The sequence below is a fragment of the Manis pentadactyla genome, chromosome 4 (genome assembly GCF_030020395.1).
Source record: "Manis pentadactyla isolate mManPen7 chromosome 4, mManPen7.hap1, whole genome shotgun sequence".
In the NCBI taxonomy this organism is placed as follows: domain Eukaryota; kingdom Metazoa; phylum Chordata; class Mammalia; order Pholidota; family Manidae; genus Manis; species Manis pentadactyla.
Genome location: NC_080022.1, coordinates 183,610,871 through 183,630,599, shown reverse-complemented (window position 1 = coordinate 183,630,599; position 19,729 = coordinate 183,610,871). Strand labels below are relative to the sequence as shown.

General features: G+C 52.2%; 1 protein-coding gene and 1 long non-coding RNA gene across 2 annotated transcripts in view; one reads left to right on the top strand and one right to left on the bottom strand.

Annotated features, from left to right (window-relative positions):
* Positions 1–19,729, bottom strand: part of RPL38 (ribosomal protein L38) — a 47,908-nt gene that overhangs the window by 14,487 nt on the left and 13,692 nt on the right. The gene's annotated exons all lie outside the window — the stretch shown is intronic.
* On the top strand, positions 391–18,188 carry LOC130683605 (uncharacterized). The gene is made up of 3 exons (XR_008997437.1): positions 391–465; positions 13,554–13,625; positions 17,698–18,188. It is a non-coding gene; the product is annotated as an uncharacterized LOC130683605 (long non-coding RNA).

Below are 19,729 nucleotides of genomic sequence, written 5' to 3'. Positions count from 1 at the left end.
TAAAAGGAGGATTGAGTGAAAAAAAATACATGAATATGTGAAAAAAAAAAGAATGATGTGCTTGATGAAACAATCAATGGATATAGAATCTTGGCCAGGCTATTGAAATTGTGGGGAAGGATTTGGATACAAAAGAAATATCCTATTGCTTAGGTTGCATCACAAGATAGGGGAGTTAGAACAGAGATTTTCAGAAATTCCCACATCCGGTCCCCCATTTTTCCATGATATAGAACTATTCAGAATAAAAACTACACTTCCCAGCATTCCTTGTAATTATTTCTGGCCACAAGACTAACTAATGGCCAATGGGGTGTTAGGAGAAGTGGTATAAAGGGAGGCGACATGCTCTTCTCCTTCCCTTCTTTCTTTCTGTTGGCTGAGCTGTGGGGGTGATGGCTGGAGCTGGAGCAGCCATTGTAGTTTTAGAAGACAGCCAGGTTGGGGCAACATGACAGAAGAGGGGTGAGTCATTAAGGACTGTGTAGAACAGAGCTTCTGGACCAGCCCTGGGCTGGGCTAACATCCAGACTGCAATGGGAGAAAGAGATTAACCTCTTAACTTTTTTTCCTGTTGTTATAAGTTTCAATGTGTAGGTGACCCTAATCATAAATAATGTTTGTGCCATCATGAAAGGGAGACTCAAACATAAGAATAAAGGGCAAATCAGTACCATGCATCAGTGCTATAAAAACCATGGAAGCTAGCATCAAGCAGGGTTGCCTGAGCTTAATCCAGGGGGACATCTAAGCCAGGTCTCAAAGGAGGGAAGGTGGGCAGGGGGTAATTGTTAGAATGGTGATGGGGCTCCTGAATCCTGGGCTCTCCTCTTCCATCCTGGGGGAGCTGCTTGCATCTCATCCTGTGCTCAGCATCCTGGGAAGAAAGAAGGTAGCTGGTCAAGGCTGCCAGGTCAGGGCAGTCAGGAATCCTTGCTGGGTTTGGAAATAGAGAAGACCAGAGACCAGGAGGAGAGAGCACTGGACGGGGAGGCAGGTTGTGTCAGATCTTTGGTTGCTCTATTTCCTTTCCCGTGTGGGATGGCTGTTGGTCAATAAGGACTGGCCACTGGGTTGGGCCTGGTGGTTGGGATAGTCCATCAGGCTGGGAATGGGGAGGCCTGTGGATGTGAGGCTGGCTCAGGAGGGGATGTCTTCCCATGGCCTGGCTCTGTGAGTTTGGGGAGGCACCTCTGAGGGGGTGGTAAGCCGAATTCTAAAATGATTCCCATTGACCCACACCTTTGTAAGGATATGATAAGGATATCATAAAAATACTTCTTGAGTGTGGTGGGACCTGTAATTTGCTTCTAACCTGTAGAATATGACAAAGGTGAAGGGATTTTGCAGATATAATTAGGGTCTTTAGACAGTTAACTTGATGTTAATTAAAATGGAGATGATCCTGGGTGGGTCTGACTTAATCAGGGGAGCTCTTGAAAAGTTGGTTTGAAAACCAGAGACTCTCCTGCTGGCTTTGAAGAAGCCAGCTGCTAGGAGTTCTACAGCTGTAAGGAAATGAATTCTGTGAAAAACCTCAGGGGCTTGAAAGAAGACCTGTGCCTCAGAGGAGACTCCAGTCCCAGCTGAGAGCATCCTGGTGAGACCCCAGCAGAGGCCCCAGCCTAATCATGACCTTGCTCTGGGCCCACAGCACCTGAGGTCATCCATGGGTGCCATGCTCAGCCACTGAGCTTGTGGTACTTTGTTACACAGCGCCAACAATTCACAGAGGGTCAGGTACGCCTTCTTTGGCCCAGCCCCACACCTGCCTCTCTAAAGCTGGGAGATGAGGCTGGAATTGCTGCCTGTGGCACGGGACGGCGAGAGAGAAAATTAAAATCCAAGATGGAGAGATTCACAAACTGTAATCTCGGCAAACAGCGGCACTTAGATTTCCCATTATTGATCCCTTCAGTGTATATTCTCCAATTTCATAATTACAGGAGGACTTTTTCAATTTGGGCTGAATTACCTCCCCTCCCCCAACATCCCTCCTTGATTTCTTTAAACTCCCCGTGATGCACAGTAGCTGGTATGCAGCTGTGGGGTCTAAGTAAACGGTGCTAATCATTTTAATTGAAATCCGATCCCTCCGGCGGGGAAGGCTCCTCTGAGTGGCGTTTTCCTCTTATCTCCCTGGAGCAGGGAGCAAATCCTGCCCTTGGCTTGGGGCGCCTGCTCAGGGACGTTTGCTTCCTGGGGCCCACCCCTTGTGAATTACCAGGTGCTCCCTGGTTGCTGGGAGATGCTGGGTACAGCTAAACTTTGTCCTAGTGCCTCCTGCCCAGTTCAGCCAGTCTCTGCCACCGCCCTCCTGAGAACACACACCAGGGTCTCTATTTTCTGCTCTTCTCAGCCTCAGGGCACATCTCCTTAGCTAACCTACTGGCTTGCAAAGTGGGGGGGGGTGAGTGTTCTGTCCCCCTCCACCAGGAGCATGGGCAACATCTGGAGACATTTCTGGATGTTACCACTTAGGATGTTTCTACTGGCATCTGGTGGGTGGGGCCAGGGCTGCTGTTGAGCACCCTCCAGTGCCCAGGCCAGGCCAGGCCCCCACCACAAGGAATGGTGTCTCTCCTGAGGGTTTCAGTCCTGGGTAAATTCACTATGGATTCAGTGAGCCTGAGGAATGACAATGGAACATTCTTGGGGTAAAAGGGTTTATAACCTGCTTTATTCTCCCAGTGGTAGGTCGAGCACTAGAATCATGTCTGCATCCAAAAGTCTGCAGGTCTGTAATCCACCTCCATCTCTGCCTCCACCCAGAGCACCAGACAGAGCTCTTTACAGAGTGACTCAGTCAATACTAGCTTATTGCCTATGTGTGAGGAAGCATCAGCCTAGCAGAAGGCCAATTACATCATCAAGTAGTTTAGGCTCAGGTGAGGATCCTGGCCACAGGAACTTTCATTTTCCCCACAAACCATCTGGCCCAAAGTGTCAGTAAGTGGTGTGGACGTGGAGAAACCCGGAGCTAATCTGAGTCCTTCTTGAACTCATTTCTTTTTATAGAGCAGAAGGGAGATCAGTAGCCAGAGATAAGATTTGGAGCCAGTAAACTTGGACGATCACACACACACACACACACACACACACACACACACACACACACTCACACACACCTTTCTCCACCTCTGCCTTCACTCCTGTTCATCCTTCAAAACTTGGTGCAGACCTCACCTCCTCTGGAGTCTTCTCCATGTCATGGGCTGTGTGATTCAGACCACCATATGACAGTTTCCCTAGCATTTGTCACCCCTGATCAAATCTAGTTGTTCAAGCAGAGCTAATACATGACGAAGGTCTGGACGATGGTTACCTGTGGGAGGGTGTGATGGGAAAGGATGGGAGGGGGTCCTGGGTTCCTGAGGGGAGGGGAATGCCCTATTTATTGACCTGGGAGCTGGTTTCTACTGCTGTCCACTACCATGCTATACACCTGTGATCTGTGCCTTTTATGTGTGTATTTTATAACTCAATAATAAGTATACTTTAAAATGATCTTGCTTGTGCTTGGAGTAGTCCATCTCACCCTTGATTAAACCTCATCTGGATGGAGACCGTATCCTACTTCTCTCTGTGTGCTCTGTATTTTTAATCTGGAGTCTTTTTCTCTCTGAGACAGTGCCTTCATTTGTAAGGATATGATAAGGATATCATAAAATACTTCTTGTATTAAATTATATAATAGTAATAACAAAGTGTTTACTTGGCACAGTGCCTGGCACATAAGGGCTTGACCTGTATTATTATTTAGCTGCTTTGTTAAGGTTTGTTGAATGACCGAATAATTTGCCTAGAGGCATTCACACATCTAAGCCCACCCACCTGGCTGCCCAGTGTCCTAGGGCCCCAGGCCCATCATACTAGCTTGGTCCCGCTGTGGGCTGACCTGTGTGTCTCTCTCTTTCCTTCACTCCACTTCCTCAAAGAGATGACCTCAGCCACATCCCCTGGACCTGGTCCCTCTGCCCAGAGTGCCTCTCCACCTTCTGGCCAGGAGCCGGTTAAGGAGAGATTGTCCCACTGAAGTAATCACTGCTGCAGGCACCAGGGAGACATGTACCACTTGCTAAAAAATATTTTTCTCTAGCAAGCCCATTAAACCAGGCATTTAACCAGGGACCGCAGGACTTGGCCCCATGGACACCCTTTCGCTCTATAACCCAGGAGCACAGGGAGCCACTGGCTTTGTCATTTTTTGCTTCTTATCACTCTTTTCTCAGTTTTTAGCAGGAAAGATGACTCCGTGGCTGGCTGACTCCCTCCACCTTGTGAGAAGCCCAAGAGTCTTTGGCATCTAGGATATAATTGGCTGTCTCAGGGCACTGAGGTTTATGATCCTTTATTCATTTGACTGACACTCATGGGGTGCTTACTAGGTGGGGTGCTGGCGGTACAAAGATGCAAAACAGTGCCAGCAGCCAGTGTGCGAGTCGTTCACTCCTGTCTCCCATCTGAACTGGGGGGCCGCAGGGGGTCCCCTCTTCTCTCCTAATGTGCTCTCCAAGACTCTGGCTGTGGCCATTGGAACCCAGGGTCAACATCCAAGCCAAAAGCCATCAGGTAGATGAGAGCCGAGGAAGGTCATCTGCCTAGGAGGGAGGGCTTGGTGAGAATGCTCAGGAGGAGCGGCACATCCCCCATGTAGAGGAGTGGAGACAGCACCAGTTTTGGGAGGAATGACCAGCCCGAGGAGGAGGAACAGCCGGTTCCGGAGTTAGGGACCCATTGCTCTCACTCTCTCCAGGGCTGGGCATGTTCTCATCCCTTCCTTTTCCCACCCTCCCATCCATAGATCGTCCCTTTGGCTAAGGTCCCTTGATAGAATGGTCATGTGTCCTCCATTGTCCAGGTCACTTCTGAGTTATGCCTAGTGTCTGTCTTGGCATAATAATTAATGGTTCCCCCTTTCACTCTAAAAAACATCCTGGCTTACATCTTAGGTGACATGGGAGGGATGCATGAGGATGCCTGTGGGTGGCACGGACATGAGACGAGGTGGAGAAGCCGTGGTGGGGGTGGGGTCTGCGTGCTGGCCCGACGACTGCTCCTGGCCTGTCCCCACCCAAGTGAGTGCAGAAACTGAGAGGAAGCATTGAGAAGTTCTCACAGCAATTGACAGAGTAGTTTTATGTCTGTTGATTTAATAGTAATAAAAATTAGGCTTTGTTTTTTGAGTTATTTAAATTTCATTTTTCTCATCACTCATTTTTATATTAATTTCATGGAGAATTAATGGTCAGCCACTTTGGAAAACAGTTTGGCAGTTCCTTAAAAAGGTAAACCTGAGAGCCCTATGTTTAAAGTGACCACATAAGCCAGCAATTCTAGGTATGTATGTGCCCAAGAGAACTGAAAATCCATGCTGGACATGAAAATTCACAGCAGCATTATTCACAAGAGCCAAATAATGGAAACAATGTAAATGTCCATCAACTGAGGAATGGATAAACTAAAGGTGGTATGTCCATATAATAGAATATTCTTCAGCCATGAGAAAGGATGAAGCACTGATACAGGCTATCAAGGGGGATGGACCTCTAAGACATTACGTTAGGTGTAAGAAGTCAGAGCTGAAAGGTGTATGACTCCAATTTGATGAAATGTCAAAAACAGGCAAATGTGTAGAGACAGACAGTAGGCAAGTGGTTGCCAGGGGTTGGGGGGGTGACTGCTCATGAGTGCAAGTGTTCTTTTCAGAGTGATGAAAACGTCCTGGATTTAGATAGTGGTGATGGTGGCACAACGTTGTGAATATACTAAAACCACTGAACTGCACACTTTAAAAGAGTGAATTACATCTTAAAAACTTTTTTTTAAAGTATTGACCTACCACCGGTTGGAAACTAAAAAACCCTGGTCCTGCACTGCAGATAGCTGAGGAATACTGATCTGGTTCACCTTAGATGAGGAAACTGAGTTCCAGCCACGTGGAAAGCGACTCAGATTCACTCCCAGTGGGTGGAATGGCGGGGGTCCCGAGCCCATGCCCCCCGCTGCCCGCCAGCAAGCTCAGCATTAGGGTATCAGCCAGGTGTCTGCCGTGCTCTGTGCTGGGCAGAGCTGGACATCAGTCAGCTTTGAGAAATGGGGTGTGGGGTGTCCTGACAGCTCTGAAAGTCTGTCCTCCACACTGTGCTCCCAAACACCTCAAAATCAAAGTTGTACAAGAAAATACTTTTTTCTGGGAGAGGGCAGGAGTGGACTGACCTGCCTGACCTTATCTCTCTTTCCACTTCAGCTGGGAGGTGGCCCCCCTGGGGAATGGGTGCCCTCCGTCAGGCAGAAAGCGTACCAGGACCGGGACCAGCTTGCCCCTGCCAGCAGGAGGAGACCAGGGGCTTTTGCCCTTCCCTGAGGGGCTCTGTCATTTCCTGAAAATTCCACAGGGGCTTGTGGCCATGAGAAGGTGTGGGCAGCACCAACCGACAGTCAGGGCTACCTGTCTGATCAGCACCTGGATTTGCTGGTCCCTGAGCAAATAAATCAAGCAGTCTGGAGCCGGGGAGAAGAGTGACAATACAGCAGTGATAAAAATGGGTGCCTACTCCATGTTCTGCTCTATGCCAAGTGCTTTACAGTCGCTGTCACTAACTAGCCCCAGACCTCTGTGGGTGTAGTTATTGTTTTTAGGTTGCTGCTGAGAAAACCAAGTCTTTGGGGGAAGTTAAGTGGCTTGCAGGGTCCCACAGACACCCTGTGGTGGAGGCTTGAATGCAAGCCTGCTTGCCTCACCCCTGCACCCACCACGCCCTCTCCTGTGCCCGTGCAGAGCTGAGAACTGGCTGCCACAAGGAGAACAAAGTCTGCAGAGGCAACAGGGACAAAGAGCTGCCTGAATGTGGCAGGTCTGCATGGTGCTGGAGGGTCACCCACATTTTCCCTGTCACAGCCCCACCTGCACAGAGAGAGGGGAGGGAGGCCCAGGGCCTGAACAACCCCAGGGCCCAGCTGGGGGGCAGGGTTGGACCAGATGACCTACAGTCTGTTCAGACGTCTACTGCCTTGTGGCTGACGCAGGGAAGTTCTGGGAGATTCCATAGCTTTCAGGCCCTTTCCTACTTTCCTATGTTTTGGGTCTGGGGTGTGTGGTGGGTGGGACCTGGGGTCTTGGTGCAAATGAGGGGAAACAGGACAGACATAGGAGCCCCAGCCCTTCTCAGGGTTTCAGGGGAACAGGAGGGCATGCTGAAGCCCTGTACAGAAAGCACCCCAAACAAGAGCAACCTGAGGCCTCCAAGGGTATGGGGAACAGCTACATGGGGGAATCTTCTGGAAGAGAGAGCTTTTGGGCAGGGAAGACAAAGGAAGGAAGCCAGCAGGAGGAGGTGGGCAGAGGCTGGGGGTGGTTTTTCTAGGACAATTCCACCATCATTTAGCTTTCATTGCGTGACTCCTGACTCCACGGCATCAGTCACTCTGATGCACATCATAAAAATTACAATTGATGTTTCAATTAGTTATAATTTAGAGAGTGATTACATTAAATTTCTCTTTTATTGTATTTTAATGGCTTCAAATTTCTTGTTGATGAAATTCAGCCCCCTGCTCTGAAGCCACGGCTGCAGGGTGGGGAGGGGTCTTGGGACCTTAAGGGGGCAGGTGGGCTAGTGATGACTCGGGGGGCCCCTGAGGCTTTGGATATCCCCCTGGCCCAGTAGTCCACACCCAGTCTTTGTTGTATAGATGGGGAAGGGATGTGGGGGTGTGGGGTGTGGGTGCGGAGCAGGCTTGGGGCTGTCACCGTGTGGGCATCTGTGTGAAATCCTGCTACAGGAAGAGTATTTGCATCTTCCTAACTAAGGATCAGGGGGAATGAGGCAGAGACAAGGGCAGGGGCCGGGGGAGGAGCCAGCTCGGAGAGCCACCCCCCCACAAGGCTGTGGCGGAGCCAGTGAGCTGTGCCTCTTCCCCCGGCTGCCAGACCAGAGACTGCCTGGGATGGGGCCTCAGCGACTAGAGCCCAAAGTGCCAGGGAGACGGGAGAAGCTGGCAAGAGTGGGAAGCTTGAATTTGTGTTTCTTGCTGTGCCTGGCTGGGGCAGCCCGTGGTCAGCCTGTGGGCACCCCCAGGGCTTGATAGCACTGGGATTCTGGTCCCCAGTGCCCGTGGCTGCAGACGGGAGCACCACGGAGGCAGTTGTTTTTGAAGCTCCTTGTCACTGGACAAGGTGTCCTGCACAGACCCGCCTCCCATCTTCCCGCTCCGGAAGGACGATGGCTGGAGGGGGTGGCAACGAGGGGCTTGGCTGGCCAGGAAGGGCCGGGGGATGTGCTGTCCTGAACCTGTAGCCTCTCAGCCCCTGCTCAGCCCCAGCCTTGCTTTGTAATCACAGGGGTTAGTGTGGGGTGAGTGGTGCCTGGCGCTCGACCGTAGGGCTTGGTAGGTGCAGGTGGCCCTGGGGTGCCGGAACTTTCTGCTACTTGGTGACTGTACACAATGCCACTGGCCTTGAAGAGGCTTCAGAGTGTTTCCTAGGAAGGCTCCCAAATCTCCTGAAAAGCAGCCTGGATTCTGCCAAGTCTGAGCAGGGACTGAGGACAGCTCCGTGGGGCTTTCCCTTAGCCTCCCTGGTGGCAGGCGGGAGTCAGCACATGCAAGTCCCTGGAACTGGGGATCGGGAACAGATCTGAGGCCCTGAATCAGGCTGCAGAACAGCCAGCTGCCAGGAGAAGCTGTTCCTGGCCAGCCGCTCCGGATTTCTACTTGGGAGGGGCCAGGAGGGCTGCGAGGCTGCTGGCAGGGCTGAAGCTGGGCTTGTTAGGCCCTGTTTGCAGCTACCCTGGGGCCGGCGGCTGATGGAGAAGAGGGTGGGGGGTCTGACCTCAGGACACCCTCTTCCCCCAAACCTGGGACTGTCCCTGGCCCGGGGTTCCCCACTCAGGCTGGATGGCTGGCGGGAGGCCACAGGGAGGTGTGCAGAGACTGGCCAGCTAGCGTGTACGGGTTCTGGAAACCTTACCAAGGAAAGAAAGATTGTTTCGAGGAATGGAATTTTCAGGCTGGAGGAGATAGTCACTGCACTTTCGAACTTCCAAACAATTAAATTAAAAGAGGAGGGTGAAGGCCTAGTAGGGGTTTTACATCCTCCTGATCCTGTCCGAACAAAGAAATGGCAGCTGTGTCCAGGGCTTCACCCGCGACCCAGAAGCATTTACCTTCCTGATGACTCCAGTGTTCTCAGCAATGGCTACCAAATGCTCCAGTCTTTCCTATAATCAGATTTAAATAAAAGAAACAGATCATTTATCAATTTTACCGAAGTATTCTTCCCTTTGTCCAGAAATCCTTTAACCCACCTGAATGCAGGCAGCCGGTTTCACCTCCCTGGGTCTGTTTACTCCTATGTGGTGACGGTGATGTGGGGACATCAAGCTAGACAACTTCCAGGACCCTTCAGCCTCTGCCCTGTCACACATATGTATACGCCCTGAACACACAGCTGAGGAAGGAGTCCCCTGACCCATGGCTCCAGCCACATAGCCACCATCAGCAGGCGTGGCTGCAGGAAGTGATCTGAGCCCTTGATCAGGTGCCTTCCAAACCCACCAGCGGATGGTACACCGGGCATCTCTTGGTCTTGCTTCCCAAGTTGGTTTCCTAGGGTGGGCATAACAAACGACCACAAATTTGGCGTTTTAAACGACGGAAATGCGTTCCATCACAGTCCTGCAGAGCAGAGCGGGACCAGCTGTCAGCAGGGCGGGGCTCTCCCGCCCAAAGTTCCTGCTTCCTCCAGCTTCTCGTGGGCGGCTCCTGGCTTCCTTGGCTTGCAGCTGAGTCACCCCGATCTCTGCTGTCTTCCCTCCGCATCTGCATGGATTCTTTTCTGTCTCCTGTAAGGACACTCTCATTGGATCGGGGCCCACCCTTGTGCCGTATGACCTCATCTCAAGGCCTGCGTGTCTTACATCTGCAAACACCCTATTTCCAGATTCTGAGGTCCGGGTGATCATGAATTTTGGAAGGATGCTATTCAAGTCACTGAACCTGCACTGCATCTCTCCCTGCCTCGTCCTGGCAACTCTTCCCGCTTCCTCTGGGAATCTCCTGTCCACGCATCCCTGCACGTGATCCTGGCGGGTAGTCAACAGTAGCGTCCTTCTCTGTCTGCCTGGCCGCTGCAGAGGCAGGCGGGTGACTCCTGGGCAGCGTTTTCTGTCTCCCAGACCACGGGAATGGAGCTGGAGGGCAGGCGATCTGAGGCAGCCCACTTTTGGACGTTCCTCAGGATATCTTCAGTGGGAGAGGGGGGCCCTCTGGGACTCTGAACTAAGGTCATGCCCACCCGGAGGGGTCTGTGGCCATCTCCCTTCTTCTGCGTTACATGGAGGAAGCTGGCATGCAGGGCAGGGTGAGGCCAGCGACTAAAAGAAGCGGAAGCTGGAGGTGGTTACGCGGTGGTCGGGGTTAGGAAAGACAGAATGAGAGAGACGGGGACAACCCCCATCCTCCTGGCATCCAGGCTGCCCATTGCCAACTCCACCTTTTCTTCCCCTGCAGTCACGGGGGCCACTAGCCCCCTTCAGTGCTTGAGTGAGTTTGAGTTGTGTTTCTGCCACTTGCCACAGGGCCCTGGCTGATGACAAGCGGGTGAAATAATGAGTGGCCATGAGCAGTGGGATTCAAGGCAGGCTGGGGAAGCAGCCATCAGCGGCACTGTTAGAAGGGATTCCTGCTTTGGGCAGGCGGATGGGCTGGATTAATAGTTTCAATAATCACCTATTAGGCACCTACTGTGTGCTGGCTGCTGGGCCTGCAGAGATGAAAGACAACGGTGGAGTTGTCTTGCATCCACTTAAAAGTAGGTCAAATTAGAGGATAGCGGGCACGTGGCCGGATGGGAGGAGCCCTCTGTAGCTCCCAGGTGCATCCCTATGGCTGGTTCACAGCAGGTGCTTGGCGAGTATTTGTTGAAAAAATAGTTAGATTATCATATGGTTCACCTGTTTATTACTGCCAATGATTCACACTGCATACATCTTCTCCCTCCTTTGCGTACACACACACACACACACACACACACACACACACACACACACACTGGCAGCTGTCTGGTATGGGGCTGGGCACCTGGGAGTGCTGAATAAGCATCTGTGGTCCACATGACGAAGTGGCTGGCAGATGAATGATGTGCAGAAAGCTGCCTCTAATCCATCTTTCTATCTGCGGCCCTCCCCAAGGTGGCGGTGGAGGGTGGGGCCCCCGCGTGGCTCCTGGGCCCCTGCGTGACTCCTGGAATCTGGGCTTGTGCTCAGTTTCTGTGGCTTACTTTGTGGATTATCCACGGTGTGTTTCACCCAAGGTCTCTGCCCCCGTGTCCCCCAGGATGCTTCACAGTCATCTTTAGCAAAATCAGGCACACGACCATTTGAACACTGGTCTTGACGCCCAGAGTGTCTGGGCATCTTCGAGGGTACTTAAGGGGGAGAGGGAGGGAAATTGCTGAGGGAAGCATGGGATGTGGGGGGTGTCTTCCTGTTTCTAGATACTTCCATAGCCCCTTTCTTTGGGGGCTGAGCCTTGCTGCAGGTCATCGATGCAACCACTAGATGTCGGTGTTTCTTAATGGATGGAAAGTGGATCCTGCAGCATGGATGAAGGAGAGAGAAGTACTAACCTGTTTTAGGGGATGACAGTTCCTGGGTCACACCCATTTTAGAGACAGGAGCAATGAGTTGAGGGAAAATAGCTGAGGCATACATAAGGATTTGGGTGGATAATATGCAGTTGATCAGTCAAAGAACCCTAGGGTTCTGACCCCCAATTCTCTGGTTCAGCCTCTTCCTTCAGCATCTGCCTCTCCTGGGGTGCCCAGGATGGGAGCTGCAGACAGGTGAGTGGGAAAGAAAAGGGAGAGTGGGGAGGTGGGGAGAGATGGGGTGTGGCATTGGTGAGTCATGCTTGGGAGGGGAGGGTGGCCTGACAATGAGTGGGGTGACAGCAAAGAGTGGCAAAGCCCTGTTCTTCCTTCCAGCATCCCTCCCTCCTTTCCTGCCTCGCATCCTCTCTGCTTTGGTCTGTGGTCTGCTGTCCAAGGAAGTGGGCAGTGGAGGAGGGCCACGAGGCTGAGCAGGCTTCACTTTCCCAGCAGACTACATCCCAAACTGGAATAGGCTGTGTCTCGTTCCTCTTTGGAGTTCATCTTTCCACACCCCTGCTCCACGTCCTGCAGACCTGGGACAGTGCCAGGTGCTCAGGAGGCCATCAGGAAGTGTGCCTAGGTGCAGGTTATGGAGTCTGAGCAGTAGGGGAGGAGCAGAGGGTGGCCAAGAATGAGAGATGATGCTCCCCAGTGCTTGGGGGCAGACCCAGGTATCCCAGAACCTGAGGCAGGGATTGGCCCCCAAGCCCCAGATACAGCAAACCTCAACACCACTTAGGGTGGTGACAGTTCAGGAGCCTGTGCTCACCTCCGTGACTGGGGCACCTTGGGGCGGCCCGATGGTTGCTTATGAGGTTTGGCCAGATAAGAAAGGCTATCTACTACCTGTAATGTGTTCTCCATGAGCCTAAAGTTCTATCATTAGAGGCTGATTTATTTAGGTCAAGACATGACTCCCCTTAGGAGTTTTGTATAGTTTCTTGCATGTAATAGGCCATTCAGTAAATAGTTGTCAACTGAGTCTCCATTAAAATGAAAATGCCCTAAGGAGAGATAAATGGTTTTCATTTTGCTGACACTTCACTGTGAATTAGTTTATCCCACTAACTAGTGCCCTAACAAGGTTTTGAGGGGAAGAGACACAGCACAAATGTTTTGAGGAGGTACTTGGGGAGACAGGGAGGTTTGGAAGCTGGGCGAGTGCCCTGGGAAGATGTGACTTGGCTAATAGCTAGGGGAGTGTGCTCAAGGTCAGCACAAGGACAGTAGGGGGTGTCTGCTGCCAGCAAACATGACTGCACCCCTCCTCTGTCGAAAGGTCTGTAGTGATCTCCACAGCCCTCAGGAAAATGTCCCAGCTCCGCACCAACGAAGGATCTCACAGAGGCCCTTTCTCTTCGGGCCTCCTCCTACTTCAGCCGCAGGCCTCGACGTTCATGATGCTTCAGCGGAATTCTCCTCGAACCTAAAATGAAGCTGCATTGCCTTCTTCCCTTTGCGCTTGTTATTTGTTCTTTATGCTTGGCTCACTATCCCACACTCTTTGCCCTGTTAATCCCGATTATTTATTCAAGTTCAACTTATATGTTACTTCCTCCAGGAAGTCTTCCATGACCTATCCAGTGTATAGGAAGTTCTCCTTCTCGATGACCCTGAGGCTTTCTGTTGCTATGCTCTCATAATAGTTATATCACAGAATTATAAGAAATTAATAAGAAGTAGCACATGGATGCCAATGTATGGTGCAGAACCATCTGCATACTGATCTGATTGACTTCCTTTTCAGACAACTGGTCATAAAGAACTCCCATTGGATCTGTACTTGTCTTCTATCCTTCAAATGCAACCACTATGTTTTTTTTTTTTTTGTGTGTGTGTATGAGATCTTTGCTGGTCTTTAATATCATCCTATTTCTATTTCTTTGTTTGTTATTTGCAGACCTATATTGATTCCCTACTGTGAAAAATGAAGATTTGGTTTACCTGCCCCATCCATATCCTCCTATTTTTGGTAATTTTATTATATTTATTTCTTATAGTAGTTACTTTGGCAATTTTAAGTAATACTTAAACTGTCCAATTCTTATTCCCTTCATGTGGGACAGTGGTCTGTGGGTGCTCACCCTGTACAGTGAGGACATCACTGGATTTCCTGTCCTCCCTATTGCTTCTCCCCACCCCTGTTGGTTTCCTAATTTATGGCAGCTTTATTTTTCTTTCTGTTCCTAAAGTTGATGACATTTACTTTCTGTTCTTTGACCACCTCTATGTCACCCAGTCTAACTGCCCTTGTGTGATTCCTCGGTCAGCCCAAGGGTCTCTGGCCCCCCCCTGCCCATCTGCTGCCTGGAATGCTCTTCCCTCTCATCCTCCTGATGGATGGCAGGTCCTGAGGCGAGGGCTTGGGAGCAGGTTGTTCATTTGGGAATGTGATCGTTGGGAGCAGGAGTGAGGCAGAAGGGGTAACCCAGGGAAGAAGCGAAACCAATGCAAGAGGTTGGTAATGGCCATAGGCCACTGGTGCGCAAGGCCATGGACTGTATGACATGTGTGTCAGACCTGTGGGCAAGGGGCCAGAGGAGAAAGCATTTATCTGTTGGCTCCTGTCCTCATTGGTCCACTGGACAAGGGTGGCCCCAGGAGTGTGAAGACCTCTGCTCTTTGGGACTGTAGGGGAGTGAGGACCCTCAGGTGTCCCCTCCACAGTGACAGAGGAGGCTAAGAGCAGCAAGCTAGGAGTCACGGCATAGGCTGAGGCTAGGCACTGCCACGTCACACCCTTGGGAGGCTGGGCTGTTCAGAAAAAGTTGCTGCAGCCAATGATAGAGGAGGCAGTGGGGGGGGGGACAGTGGTACATGGAGGTGCCAGAAACCCCTTCCCTGACCACCTGTCCTCAGGGGGTCTCGTGTGATGATCCCCTAACTGAGCACCTCAGTTGCTTCGCATGTAATGCTTAACCTCAGTTGTATTTGTTTATAAGACACACAACATTACATTAGTTTCAGGTTACAACAAAGTGATTTGATAGTTGTGTGATAAAATGGTCACCACAATAAATCTAGTTAACATCTGTCAACATACATCGCTCCCAAACCTTTTTTTTTCTTGTGATGAGAACTTATAAGATCGACCCTCTTGGTAACTTTCCTGTATGTGACACAGTATTAGTGACTATAGTCACCTGGCTGTACAGTGCATCCCTATGACCTACTTATTTTATAACTGGAAGTTTGGACCTTTGGGCCCCCTTCACCCATCTTTCCCACGCCCCACACCCTACCTCCGGGAACTACCAATCTGTCCTCTGTATCTATGAGCTGGGGTTTTTGGTTGGTTGTTTTTGTTTTTGTTTAGATTCCACATATAAGTGAGATCATTGGTTTTCGTCTCTGTCTGATTTACTTCATTCAGCAAATGCCCTCGAAGTCCATCCATGTTGTGGCAAATAGCAGGATTTCACTCTTTTTTTGATGGCTGAAGACTATTCCCTCATATATCCGTATGCCACATTTTCTTTATCCATCCACCGATGGACACTTAGGTTGTCTCCGTATCAGAGCTATTGTAGATGATGCTGCCGTGAACACAGGGCTGCCTGTTTTCAATGTGGCCTCTACATAGGCTGCTGCCTCCCTTGTATCACAACCAGCTCTATTTCATCCTTCATGTTTTATTCAATGTGTCATCTTTTCAGAGACGCCTTCAATGACCCGCCTAAAGTGTCCTCCCAGGGCTGCCATCCGTCTCACCGCCTGCTTGTTCATCCTTCCGTGCTGTGCTGTACTTCTCTTACTCGGACAGTGTCTGCCTCCCAGGTCAGAACATAATCTCTATGAGGACAAGGCCTTGTCTGGCTTGTCCACGGCCGTGCTAACTGCCCTCTCTCTGTGACGGCTGTAGGGGTGGCACTCCACAAATGCTGAGTAAAAGATTAATGGATGAGAAAGGGGCTGAGAGGGGCCAGGCGGCCCAGTAGCGTCCAGCCTGAAGAAGGTGGAATGTCTGTGCACTGCCAAGGGGCCGGGCTCTGCTCTTTGGGTGGAAGGGCTGGGAAACGGCCCCAGCGAGTGTCTGTGGAGCCCAGCTCCCCTGTCACATCACACAGGAAGGCTTGAGGTAGGGGAGTGGAAAGGTGCTAAATAAAGCCAGTCTCATTGTCTCCGGTCTTTTGATTACCAAGTACTTAGACTGCAGTTACACAGTCAGCAGTGATGAGCTGTAATTGCAGACATTTCACATGGTTATTTTTTTCCCCTGGAAAATAAAGTGATACCTGTAATTTCCCCCCAAAGATGTGCTCCAGTCTACCGTCCAAAGGCAGAGGCTGAGCTGCCTTCCTTACTCCGGAACCAAGGGTCCCTTTTCCCCCTTTTGGTGAGCAGCTGGGACGGCAGGGTGTTAGAGGCTCCGTGTCCCGGGCTGGGTTCTGCCACAGACTTGCTGGATGATTCTGGTCCTCAGTTTACCCATGTGGGGAGTGGAGGCTGGGCTGGGGTGCAGGGAGGGAAAGTGGGTGGGGACTGAATCCCAGTGGAGCATAAGTACCTCAAAGAGGGAGCTTTCAGGAGCCCGTTCTGGGCAAGGGAGGTGGAGAATCCAGGTGGCCTGGGCACCAGCATTAGCCACAAGGAGCTGGAGGCTCAGGTGACCTCTAATTCTTGGGCAGCTGCCTGCATCAGCCTAGGACACAGCCAAAAACAGGTCACAATGTCACCTTTGCTCTGCTCTCTCCCCTGTACCCCTGCAGCTCTAGATTAGTCCTAACCTCAGAGGCCCCTCAACCTCCACCAGCTTCTACCTGCTGCCTTGTTTGCTAGACCCTTGCTCTTGTTCTAGGTGTCTGGAGCCTGGAAACTGCCTGGTTCCACTGCCCAGGGTAGGAGGAGGGGAAGCCCCTCACCTCACTGCCTGGGGACCCCTGCGTTCCTGGCTCCCTGAGCTGTAGTCGGTCTGGGCTATGCTTTCTGCTGGGACCTGCTGCAGCGCAGACGCTGTCCATGGTGCTGTACTTCCGTGGCTTCGCTCCCAGGGCTTCCTGAAGGCTGGGCCGGGCCCAGAGAGCCATGCACAGTACTGTTTTAATGGGAAGGTGTGCTCCAAGCTTTCCAGCTCCCAACAGCAGGTTTTTCCAAGCACCTCTGGAGCCTGGCCTGTTCCCAGCCTGGGATCAGACAGCCTGTGCTGGCTTCTGGGCTCAGAAAGATGGGCAGGCAGAGGTGAGTGGGGATGTTTGCTCGGCTTCCCTTCTCCAATCAGCCCTGCTGCTAAGTTCTCTGCTTCAGACACCCTGAAGCTGAACCCGCTATCTTGCTCTCTCTCCTGGCCTGTGCCTAGGCAGGTCTGCAGGAGGTTTTCTTGGGCTTGTAAAACTGGTAAACAATATGAGAGGCTCTCACATATGCCACCCCCTCTTTCTTTCTTTACTTAGACCTGGAAGGGGAGGACAACCTCCCCACCTTGGTAGAAGTGATGAGTCTGCAGGAAGATTTACCTACTGAGCAGGCAGTCTCATTCCTGGCCCACGTCTGCTGGCCCTCCTCTGGTCCAGGCCACCCAAGGACAGTCCCTGAAGGCGTCTGCTGCCTTCACAGAGGTGCCCCAAGCAAGGACACACATCCGAAGTTCTGCCCCAGGGCTGCTCCTCTGTGGAGGGTGCTGGCAGAGCTGGGCAGCTCCTTGTTTCCAGCGGGGAGGTGCAAGGGTAACGTGGACAATGTGGGCAATGGTCCGTGCTCCCACCCTCGTCCTGCCAGGCCCCAGCCCAGAAGGCTTTCTGCACCATTTGCAGGAGTCCTGGAGGAAATGCGGCTCCTTGCTCCCAGCAGCTGCCTCTGGGTTCACTTCTCAAATAAAACACCCACACACATGTCTTTATCTCAGGCTTTGCTTTTGGGAGAACCCGAGCTAAGGCACCTACATTTCAGAGGGTCCCCAAGGGGACATGAAGATAAAGAAGAGCTGAGGTTTTGGGGTCCCAGGTCGCTTCTGAGTCCTGGCTGGGGCACTCCCAGGGGTCAACGGGGCAAGCTGTAGATGAAAAGCCTGCCTGGTGACCTTCCTCGCCTCTTCTGTTTTGGCTTAGGGAGGCGAACAGGACATGGCAGTGACGGGAGCCTCTGGATCTGGGCCCGGTGGGGTCAGAGGGCAGCCAGCAACCTGGCCCCTTGAAGTTGGACAACGCAGGGTCACAGAGGAAGGTGGCACCCTGGCCTGGGCAGACGCGGGAGCCTGCTGACGTCCAGTCCCTGTGGCTTGGTTGTTGAAGTTCTGTGTCATTTTCCATGGCTCTGGTGGGGACCCCGCTCGGCTCCAGGGCCAGGGTGATTTCCTTTGCTCCCACTTTCTCTTCTGGCTCCGAGGCTCCTCGCGGCTTCTCAGTGTCATCTGAGGGCTTCACCCAGTGTATGCCTTTCTCAGGGCTGCTGTGATGAAGAACCCCAGGCTGGGTGGCTTCAAGCGACAGCAATGCATTGTCTCACAGCTCTGGAGCGAGGAGTCTGGGACCAAGGTGCCAGCTGGACCTGCAGCCTCTAAACCCGTGTAGGGGAGCCTCCTTGCGTCCTCTCTTTTCTGGTGTTCTCTGGCATTCCTCGGCATTCGTTCACTTACAGACCTGTCACTCCCACGTCTGCCTCTGTCATCCTGTGGCCCTCTCCTCCCTGTGTGTATGTGCGCGTCCAGACTTCCCTCTTGGTACAGGGACACCAGTCATACTGGTTAGGACACACTCTAAGGGCCTCATCTTGGTTACATCTGCAAAGACCGTTTCCAAATAAGGTCGCTTTAATAGGTATGAGGGGCAGGACTTCAACATATCATTTTGGGGACAATTCAACCTGTAACACCCATTGTAGTCCCTCTGCATTAGCACCTGGGATGGGCTGATGTGACCTGGCCACTGTTCCACCTAGCCCAGGTGCTTATGAGGTGGCCATGCAAGGTGGCCAGAGAGGAGGGAGCAGACGAGAGGGGCAGGGAGTGCATGGAACATGGGGGGCAGGGCGTGGGATGGGGGAGTCAGGGTGCCTCGCTTTCAGGACTATGCCTGAGTGTTTGGTTGAGGGTGGTGCCAGCCACTGAGATGGGGAGGACCGGGGAGCAGACAGGACTTTAATGATGCGTCATCTGGAGACCCAGCTTTCTCCCTGGGCCGGTGATCCCTCGTGTAACAATAGGTGGCCTGGCCTCCGGCTATTCTGGGGTGGGTATCCCATTTAGCTGCTTTTCACTTTCATAGAAATAGGGTGACTAACCATCTCTGTTTGCCCAGGACTTTCCCGGTTTTGGCATGGAAAGACCTGCATCCTGGAACCCCCCTGGCCCTGGCAAGCCAGTCGTTTTGGTCACCCTCCCTGGAGAAAACAGGGGGATCTGTCTGGGAAGTGACAGGGAAAGCATCTGGTGAGTCACTGAGGAATGTGTGCCCAGTGGCTGGCGAGGCTCCCGCAGTGGGTGTGCAAGAGGAGGGGGTGCCACCTGAGAAGGTGAGATGGGTTCCAGAGAGGAGGAGGCTGGGAGGGGCTGCAGGTGGGGATGGGAGCAGGCGCTAGCTCCTGATTTCTCTGAGGTGTAGGGCCTTCCCTTTCTCGTGTGAAAGGCAGCCCCAGTTGTGTCACATTTAGATTAAAGGGTATAATTTTGTTGGGGCACCTGCTGCTCTGAGGTGCTGCTGTATCTCACAGTTTCAGGTGTTTCCCCTGTCCAACCCCCGCCCCCTGTATGTGCAGACCGCTGTCCCCAATCTAGTCACTGCTGCTGCTCTCCAGGCCCCCACTGGTCAAGGCCTTCACCTGGGGAATGGGTGAGGCCCTCGCCTGGGAAGGAGAGTGGGGGGCAGGGAGGGCAGTTTTCTCTCCTAGATCCCGCATTTCTTTGTTCTCAGCTCATGATCTCTGAAGCGTCCCTGGGAAATGGGACCCATATGAAGAGGTGGAACAAGTTCTGGGGCGGAAGCAGCCAGCCTGCACCCCAAGAGACTGCCTCCATTATTGGGTAGCTCTGGACCCATTGCAGCCCGAGAGCCCCAATAGGTGCCAGTTCCCACAGTGTGGGGGCTGGAGGTCTGGGGGGGTTGCCAAGATGAATGGCTCCCTTAGGAGAGCCCTTCCAAGGCT